Raw genomic sequence first — 9,805 nt, 5'->3', positions numbered from 1 at the left:
AAAAATGATAAAAAGGTAATTTTATTTAAAATTTAAATTAGATATATTAATATTAAAAATAGAATATTATAGTTACATATTATCAATTTTAAAAAATAAATTATATAAAAAATATTGTAAATAAATTTAATAAAAAAGTGAAATATTAAAATTAAATTAAATATTGAAAATTAATTTTTATTAAATTTGTGTATATAGTACAGCATTTAATTAGTTATCATATTAAAATAGTCTTGACCAGAAAGTGAGATATTAGAATTTAAATTAAATATTAAAAATTAATTTTTCTTAAATTTATGTATATAATACAAGCATTTAACTAGATATTATATTATAACTGTCTTGATGAAAAATTTTAAAATAAAATCGTTAATATATATAATAATTTTATTATAGCATAATAGATTTCATTATAATAAATTATCAGCATTATACATACAATAATTTCACTCGGTAACGATTAAAATTCAGCACTTATTCGTTTAAGCTCCAAATTTAGTTCCATTCGTTGGAAACAAGATTAGACACATAGCCTTTTAAGTACGTGTGACATAACTTCTAATTATTTACCAATTAGTTCTGTTTATTCTTACAAGTTGACCAATGTGTGATAGAGATATAATAAATAAATAAATATAAATATATATATATATATATATATATATATATATATATATATAATTTAATTGATTATACATATTTTTTTATAATTGAAATCAAAATTTCATTTCAGTTTACTAAACTAAACCTTTGCTCCCCTCTGTCGCATTCAGTTTTTTTTTTTTTAATTATTCGATAGTCTCATTTTATAAAAAAAAAAAAATAATTTTATCTTAGATAGTCTCATTTTATAAAAAAATAATAATAATCTTACCTTAGAACATAAAAAAGTAATAAAAACAAATAAATGTATTAGAAATAATAAATACAAATAAAACTAACAAAAATAATTAATATTTTTAAATTTTATAAAATGATAAATAAAACGAATGGACAAAGGAGGAAATAGTTCAGTTTACCGCAGTCTTGATAAATATAGTTGTGGAAATAATTTTTTTTTTGAAATTTTGGAAATAATTACTAATCGTAATATTTAATGATTGAGTTTTGCATTCTTATAAAAATAATAATTTAGACAAGAAAATATTAATTATTAACCGACATTAAATTAAATATACAAAAAAACGCGCTAATCAACATAATAATAATAATAATAACAATAATAATAATAATAAAGAAGAAAGAGATATTTTAGATGGATTTCTTTATCCTGTTCCCTTGTTTGACGCAATCACATATCCATCCCCGAAACGACAACACATCCCTGGCACTTGGTCAATATCATGGAGCCGTAAATAACTTTAAAATTTTTAATTTTTAAAAATTTCTTCCAAATCCCACGAGTCAATCCCGTCCACAACCAGTAGCCACGTGGCACCGCCATCTCCTCCCCCATGGCTCCCATCGCTCAATTCACCATACTAATGAGATTTCCATCAATCTTCCTTTCCCGGCTTTCAGCAAACTCTTCAGGTCATATACGACCCATTTGCTTTTGCACCCGATCAGAAAAGGACCCTTTTCTTCTTTCTCTCCATTAATTCTTATTGTTTAGGAAAAAGCTGAACTTGGGTTGGGTTTTTGCAGTCAGGAACTGGTGTATAGCTACAGATATAGAAAGCATGAATGGATTTTTTTTTCTCTTTTGGTTGAGTGGGGAAACCCTAGCTATGGTGTTTGGAGGTATTTTTTTTTTTTATATGAATATGATATATAAGTTGGTGGGTTTTGTGTTTATTGCCCATAATAGGTGTGTTTTGTGGATTCAGATCTGAAGGTGAAAAGGAGAAAGAGCCAAAAGAAAATAAAAAGAGGGACACTAGAGAGACTGACAGAAGAGAGTGAGCACACGCAAGCAATTGTATGAGGCCATACAGTTGCAGGGTGCGTGCTCACCTCTCTCTCTGTCAGGTTCCCACTTGCAAGTGTTTCCTCACCCCCTTCTTCTTTCATTCAAAACCCTTGATTAATTCTTATTCTTGATAGACACAACCCTCAAGCGTCTGCTTCTTGATTGACACACAGACTACTTCTCTATCACTCTCTCTTCCATCCTCCATATATCTTTCTTTGCTCTATACCCCTTCCAAGCAGGTGTTCTTTGAAGGCAGGCTTTTGACACATATAGTCTCTTCTACCACCACCACCACCACTAACACCTCCTCCTTCTCCTCCTTGACACCTTTCTTCCCTTCTTCCCACAGGCACCTAAAAATTATAATTTTTTTTACATGTACTTTGTTGCAGGTAGTGAGGGGAATGTTGGCGAGTTCATCAGAGGTGAGCTCTTTTTGTCATTAATTGATTATATGTATTTAATAAAAAAAGGAAAAAATTCGAAACTTTTGTATCTTTGTAATTATATAATATATTTAAAAGCTTGTGATGGGGGCTTCATAGCGTGATTTTCCATGGTCCTCTATGGTAGCGGAAAGGACCATGCGAGTGTTCCTTCAAGGTACGCCTTGTTACTGTTCAAATTTAACGGAAAACGGTATTTTCGAATCTAAATATTATCATTCAACTTTGTGGGTTTTTTTTTTTTTTTTCCTGTGCTTTCTTCTTTGTTTTCCAGAGACCATGAAGGTAAAGAGGACTAAACTTAATGGGTAATTTTGGCCCTTTCCTGTTTCTTGATCTCCCTTAGTCTGCCCCTGATTTGGGGTTTTACTCAGATGGGTTTCCATAAAATAACCTTATTTTTGCCTGTTGTTGATTATTATTAAGGATATATGTATTCCTGAAGCAAAGTAGCTGTTTCGAGTCTATCTCATGGACTCCTTTTTGGAAAGAAAATGGGAACCTTTTTCAAAATGGCCCTGTGCTAATGGTTACAAATATGGGAAGGTTTTCTTGTTTCCATTCCTGGACAGATACGCACTAATCTATCATCCTATGGCCAAAAGGGTAGTTTTTGAAGAGAATTTCCATTTCCACAGGTTAGTAATTGATTCTATCAGCTAATTGTTCTCCATCTTTTCTCGGTTTCCATTTATGGAAGATCTTTTTCTTCTTTGCCAAGGGCTATGTGTTTTATTATTTGAACTAGTGAAAATTGGTCTTTTATTGTTTCCCACTAATGTTTTGTTTGGCTTTTGCAGAAACTGCTTCTATTTGCTGTCGCCTTCAGGAAGCAGGTCCGTTTCATTTTTGCTTTCGTTTGCTGATAGATTCTGCAACTTGCATTGCTTTTTTCTTCTGATTTTATGCGTTTTCTTTAATGGTTTTTGTTTTAGATTTGCAAAATAGCCCCTTCTTATTTTGCTGCTGTGCTGTCTAGATTGTGGGCCTATTTGACTGCTCGTGTCAGTTGCTTCAAAAGAAGATAACCCATTAAAGAAGGCTCAAGACATTGGTTCGCCATAAGTAAGAATTAATTAATAGGATAGTGGCTGTTAATGTTTGATTAAATTATTGCCAACTTGATAGCAATTCTAGAATTGCTTTTAATATCAATATAAATAATGGACTGTTTGCATGCAAAATAACAAGCACATATTTGTCTCAACTACTAATATATGTTAATGGGTTTTATTGATAGATTAACTGATAGATCAATGGCTATGTTTATGCTTGAATATGATCATTTTAAATTGATATTTGCTATGGCTGTCTATATCAAGGTTGAATGATTTGGTGCATCTTTTAGTCAGTGAGTCACGTTAACTGCTTTGTGTTATGGTGATTATAATTTGGTATTTAAAGTTCCTTTCTTTAGGGAACTAGACTTGCAGCACGTAGGTTTCTGGGGTGACATTTCTACAGGAACTCTTTTCAAGGAAAAGAAAGAAAAGACTGTTAATATGGTCTAATCAGTTTTCCAGTTTTGAACATTGTAAAATTGCGTTTTCCAATTTTGAAGATATCTTAAGTGACAGTTAATAATAAAATGGTGCTACAATCATTATGGTAATACACTAGAAATCCATAGTATTTGCTTTTGATGTTCGCATAATCATGATATTATACTGTCCTATTCTATTGAATGAGAATTTTCATAGTAATGCTCTCTCAATCGTTTTCATACATAAAGGAAAACTTAGATTTAGGCAAATCATTCTCTTGTATCAATTACATCCTTCACTTTAGAGTGTTGGTGCCAATTTTAGCTATTAATTCCTTGTTGTTAATGTATATATGCTTTAGCTTAGATTATGCAATGGATTGTGATGTTTGACCCTTTGATGATTTTCACAATCTAAGGCTGAATGATATATACATTGATCCATTTGTGTATAAGCCAATGATGGGATAGCATTCATAAAACAAATAAAGAAAATATATTAAAACTAAAGTTTACAAATATCGATAAAAATGGTAACTGCTAATCAGACATATTCATTTTATGATGTATAAATGTTGATATAGCATGTCTATTTTGGATGTCATATTAGTATGTCAGCTTGCCATGTCATGTCCAATTAAATTTATTACATGTCTAAACAAGGGCCAACAATAGAAATAACTATAATTGATACCTACACTCTAGGATATAATTGGCACAATTGAAAGGGGTGTAAAATGAACTCATGGATTTTTTTTGGGACATTTGGCCCTCATACATATTTAAATAGCTTATCTTATTTATTTTAGTAATTGAAATGTTTGTTTCAATTTGAGAGCTGATCTTATATTAGTATAAATGTGATGGATTAAATTGATAGATAAATAGTATCCTCCAAAAACTATTATGGTTTTTTCTTGTTATTTCTAAGAAGTTCTTTGCTAACTGTAATATACTTCATTCATGAATTAGTTAGTGATAATGTTCTTTTATTTCAATTTTAATCTTTAACTTCTTCTGCTTTGATCAATTTTCATGTTACAACCAATGTCATTTTTGGTTGTTGTTGTCCAATAGTTAAAAAAAAAAAAAAACATTATTAAAACATGTTTGGTTTTGTTATTTGATGTATTGAAGAGAAAGGCAAATCACCACAACAAGTGAAAATCACAAAAGTGGGTTTTTACTTCGTTTCTTCAAATAGGTTTTGGTACTTGCAACTTTTAACCATTGAACCACCAGCTCCGAAAAAAAAAAAATTGTGGCTACAGGCCCTTAATTTTTGCTAGCTTTAGTTACACTCTGTGAAGCATGGAAATTCCAATCACTGGCGTTTTCCCGTTTTGAAAATGTTTTCGAGATGGAAATGGCAAGACACGCCCATGATACGTTTCGAGACCGTGTTTGGAAAAATCAAAAGATGGAAAATCGGAAATGCATTTCCGATGCCCGGAGATGGCTTCTAGCTTATGATTAACATTTGTTAATTCTCCCCGTAAAACTCATCGTGAAGCTGCCCAAAGCCACTATTGATCCCATCTTTTCTTGTACCTAAGCTTGCTAGATTGATCATCTACTTTGCCGGCATCGTAAAGTGGTCTGAGTTTCGTCAGTGATGTTCATAGTGAGTAGGCGAGTTGATGAGGAGAGAAAGACATGAGAGAGAAGGGTGGTGCCATGTACTTTTTTGGTTTTTTATTGGTCCTTAGTTTGTTTCCTTTTTAATTTCTTTTCTTTTCTTTTCTTATTTTCTTTATTTTCAAACTTAATAAATATAATAGATTCTAATAAAATAAAAAGTTCTAGAATAATTGTCCTATCTACTTGTACTATACCTATTATAAATTTCTTTTTCAATAATTTAGCAAACTAAATTAAACAATACTATTAATATAAACAATAAAAATAAATGAAAATGACAATGATAAGTTAAACATAATTAAATTATCAATATAATAGCTTTATTAGTTTTAAATTAATTCCATATATTTATTTTATTTATGTATTATTTTATTCAATATTTATAAATATATCATTATATTTTTTATATTTACACGTTTTCTCACATTAACTGCTTTCTATTATTTTGAAAATGCTGTTTCCCCATATTCGTTTCCGCGATTTTTCCATATCCGTGTTTTCATTTACGTGCGACATAGGTTACCCTATTGAATTCTTGTTTTTAGTGATGCATGCATTGGATCTAAGTTAATATGATACCATTAATTCATTTGCTATATCTTTGTCTCATTGACATAGAACCGTGGGTAGGCTTCAAAAATTTCAGATATAAAATAAATGCAGTTTTCACATTTGAGACCCAATCTACATAATTTATCAATTTCATTCTAATTTTAATATTTCGAGAGTTCAATTGTGAGTTTCAGAACTGATAACCTGACAAGTGGTTTCAGAATTGTGAAGATAAGTCTGTTATTTGTGAAAGATTTGATTCAATTTGTAGTATTTCTTTGCTAATTCATATAATTTGACTGTTGTTCCATGATTGGTTGCTCGTCTCCTAATCAGTTTTTGTTGGTATTCTATGACGTGTTATTAACTTATGCAGTCTGTCATGTGAATTTTTATTCTTTCAAGTTGACTCATAATTCTGCAACATATATATATGAATGAGGATTCATATTGTTGGTTAGAATTTATTTTCCGTGAATGAATCATGCTGTGTAAAATAATATTTTTGGACACAAAGCAGATGGTAATAGTTCTGGAGATAGTCTGGTTATTAGGACCAAGGTTAAGTAAATTACCTACTAGGATGAAATGTTTCTTTCAAATGTTCAAGATTTTCTATTGCTGTCTACAGTAAAATAGGCATGTCTTAAAATATTTCAAGTTGAATAGTGAACCAAAAAAAGAACGCAGAACTCTGTTATTTAATGAATTGAACAAGTTTGAACTTAAGAAACATGTACAAAAAGATATATCAAATTTAATGTTCGCTATGTTATGATCAAATATTGTTGATCCTTTTTTGAGTTCGAAGTATGAGCAGAATAATAAGACTATCTTTCCTTATCTCTTTAGCTTATTTTGTTGCTTTTGATGACCATCCTCAATTAGTTAATGCTTGTGAAGTACTTTGGCATCATCGACTTTCCTATGCAGAGGAAGAAACAATTTTGGATGCTTTTTAACGGTATACAAATATGGTGTCTATCTGCATCTGGAATTCTAGATACGATTTCTCTTGTTGCAATTCATTAGGATCTGGACTTTACATATTTACATAGAAAGAGAAGCAAGGACATGGGAATGGGTTTGCAAAGAGGCTGGTCACATATTTATTGATTTTGAGGATTACTTATGAAGCTGTTTGAGAATGTTTTAAAAGGATAATAAAAGATATCATGTTGTTGGCATGTAACAATTGATGAGAGAAGCGAGAGGAAAAAGGGATTTAAAAGCTCCTTGTGTCATCAAAACGTTAATTGTGGACTCGAAGAATTGTTAATTCTATTGAATTGCGCTTAATCTTAGTTGTTCTGCTAGCTTTTAAGGCAATTCTTGAAATGCCTTGTTAAGTTTTGTGTTTTGGTAGTGCTTTGCTCTTTTAGTTCTCTTATTGTGTACCTTCCTTAGAATGAATTTCTTTTCCATATCAAAAGAAGTAGCTCTTTTTACATTTCATAATTTAGTACAAGATGCATCACTATCAAACAATAAGGCCCACTTATGCATTAGTACAAAAGAGCTAATTCAAACAATCTGAGTGAAGAAGACAATTAATAAACCAATATGATGTGGGTCAAAGAAAAAAAAAGATGTATTCAATGCAAGCAGGCAGATGAGATAGTAAGTGAATTCAAGTGGTGGAAGCACATATCAAAGTGGTCGGAACAAATAATTCTAGACAATATTTTAATGGTTTAAATTATTGTGGTAGTTTATTTCAGTGTTCCATCAATCTTTGTTTTATGCAGGAAGCTGCAATTGTTTGGAAGTATGTATGTTTTTACGTAGTAAAGTATATTTGGACCTTTGTTGGGTTGGCACTAATTGTATGCCAAAGGGAAGAGCTTCCAACTGCATGTTTGTGCTGTATGATTATATGGATTCTTTCTTTTTGTTATTTGAAGTTGGCTTTAAAAGAAGATTTATCTAACTTCTAAATTGTTGCACATATGGTACTCATGTATCAAGTTTTTTTTCCATAACTAGAAAGAGTTGTGGTACATTGCATGCCAAAGGAATTGAAGTAAGTTGCTTAAGTTTATGTTGCAATGCATTTTTTTTTTTCTTTGGGATTATAAGATAATGAGGTGAATTTATTGCTTGCTGTCTTAATTCTTCATATTTGATTCTTATCTACATTGGACCAAAATCTTTTCCCTTTGCATTTATGTTTTGGACTAAGACATGCTCATCTATAGTTGTGCCTAATCCACTAGTAAATTAACTATGGGGGTTTGCTTCCTATAAAACTCAATTTAAGAATACGAGAGCTTTGTTGTAATGATACATTGAGCTTTAAATAGTCCACGCTAGTAGAACTCTTAGGGTAAGCTAGCCGCCATGAAAACTAAATGAGATGCTTTAACAGAAGTTTAGAGTAAAATCTTTTTGAAGCTTCTTCTAGTTATTCTTCGAGATATGCTATTTATATTGTTTGTCCTTTTTTGGCTAAGATATTTTTGAATTCGATTCTTCTTAGGCCCTTATATATGTAATAAAATTAATTAATTTAATTATTATAAAAATATTAATTAATTATAAAAATTTAATTAAACAAAATTTAGAAACATAATAATAATGGGAAGTCTTAGTACTAAGAAGAATTCATATCAAAATAGATTTTAATTAAAAATTATAAAAGAAAAGCTTAACAAAAGCTAAAGTAAGTTTTTCGAAAAAATCGTAATAAAAAGTTTTCATAATCTTTTTCATACTTAATCTATCCATCCATAAGAAGGAATCAAATACCTAATTGACGGACTTCATTAGCTTTGGAATTGAAATTTCCTAATTGACGGACTTCATTAGTTTTGGAATTGAAATTTCCAAATCATAGAAATTTATGTATCATTAATCGATGATGGTATAAAAATCATATCCAATGAGATGAATTGGATGGTTCTTAAGCGTCACAATGCTTATGCCTAAAATCATAATATGGACCTTTGATTCATATTTTAATTTATAAACTTTAGTGTCTGGAATAGATCACAAAAGTGACTTGCTCAAATTGCCAAAATAATCAAATTTTGTCGATAAAATCAAATTTCATTGGAGGTTTTGTTGAAAATTGTACATTTAATGTAATTACTTAATTTAATTATTATTAAAATATATTAATTAATTAATATAAAATCTTATCGAATAAAATTTAGAAAACTAATTTAATAAAAGGTCTATTAATAATAAAAATGATAATTAAAAGTTAATTAAAAACTAATTAAAAAAAAATTAAAAGCTTAAAAAAAAGTTAAACTAACACGCACGATCTTCCATAAGCAAAATTCGAAGATCACTTTCGTTACATGGTTGGGCAATGAGACATTAATGTATTAATTAAATATGTAAAATTAAAGTAAATACAGAATTATATTTTTATTATAATACTTGTAAATAAAAAATACTATTAATTTTAATAATTACTTAAAATATAATTTAGATGAAATTTTATTTGATTTTAGTAAAACACTTAATGCAAATAAAAACTGTTAATGAAAATTAAACTTAAAATTTATCCCCTATAGAGTGTATTATTATAATTATTATATAATTATAATTTTATTAAAATTGCTAATGTAGGGCTGGCATTATATAGTAATTAACTAGATAATATATATATATATATATATATATATATATATATATATATATATATATATATATATTACATTAATAATATTTTTCTTGTCTTTATTATTTTTTTATTTTTTTAGTATTGAAGGTGACGACGTGCCTGATTCATAAAAGTCAATATTGTTAGAAGTAAAC

The 9,805-nt window shown here is 29.2% G+C and overlaps 1 long non-coding RNA gene across 4 annotated transcripts; it reads left to right on the top strand.

The window, feature by feature from the left end:
- Window positions 1–1,403: 1,403 nt before the first annotated feature.
- On the top strand, window positions 1,404–3,975 carry LOC110649442 (uncharacterized). 4 transcript variants are annotated; one of them, XR_009145706.1, is made up of 4 exons: window positions 1,404–1,533; window positions 1,648–2,999; window positions 3,162–3,197; window positions 3,341–3,975. It is a non-coding gene; the product is annotated as an uncharacterized LOC110649442 (long non-coding RNA). The 4 variants fall into 4 exon arrangements; XR_009145705.1 differs by having other exon boundaries at window positions 1,415–2,340; window positions 2,440–2,999; XR_009145704.1 differs by having other exon boundaries at window positions 1,417–1,743; window positions 1,830–2,999.
- Window positions 3,976–9,805: the final 5,830 nt, after the last annotated feature.

This window comes from Hevea brasiliensis, chromosome 17 (assembly GCF_030052815.1).
Source record: "Hevea brasiliensis isolate MT/VB/25A 57/8 chromosome 17, ASM3005281v1, whole genome shotgun sequence".
Classification (NCBI taxonomy): domain Eukaryota; kingdom Viridiplantae; phylum Streptophyta; class Magnoliopsida; order Malpighiales; family Euphorbiaceae; genus Hevea; species Hevea brasiliensis.
The sequence above is the reverse complement of the archived record's forward strand: the minus strand, read 5'-3'. Positions and strand labels throughout refer to the sequence as shown.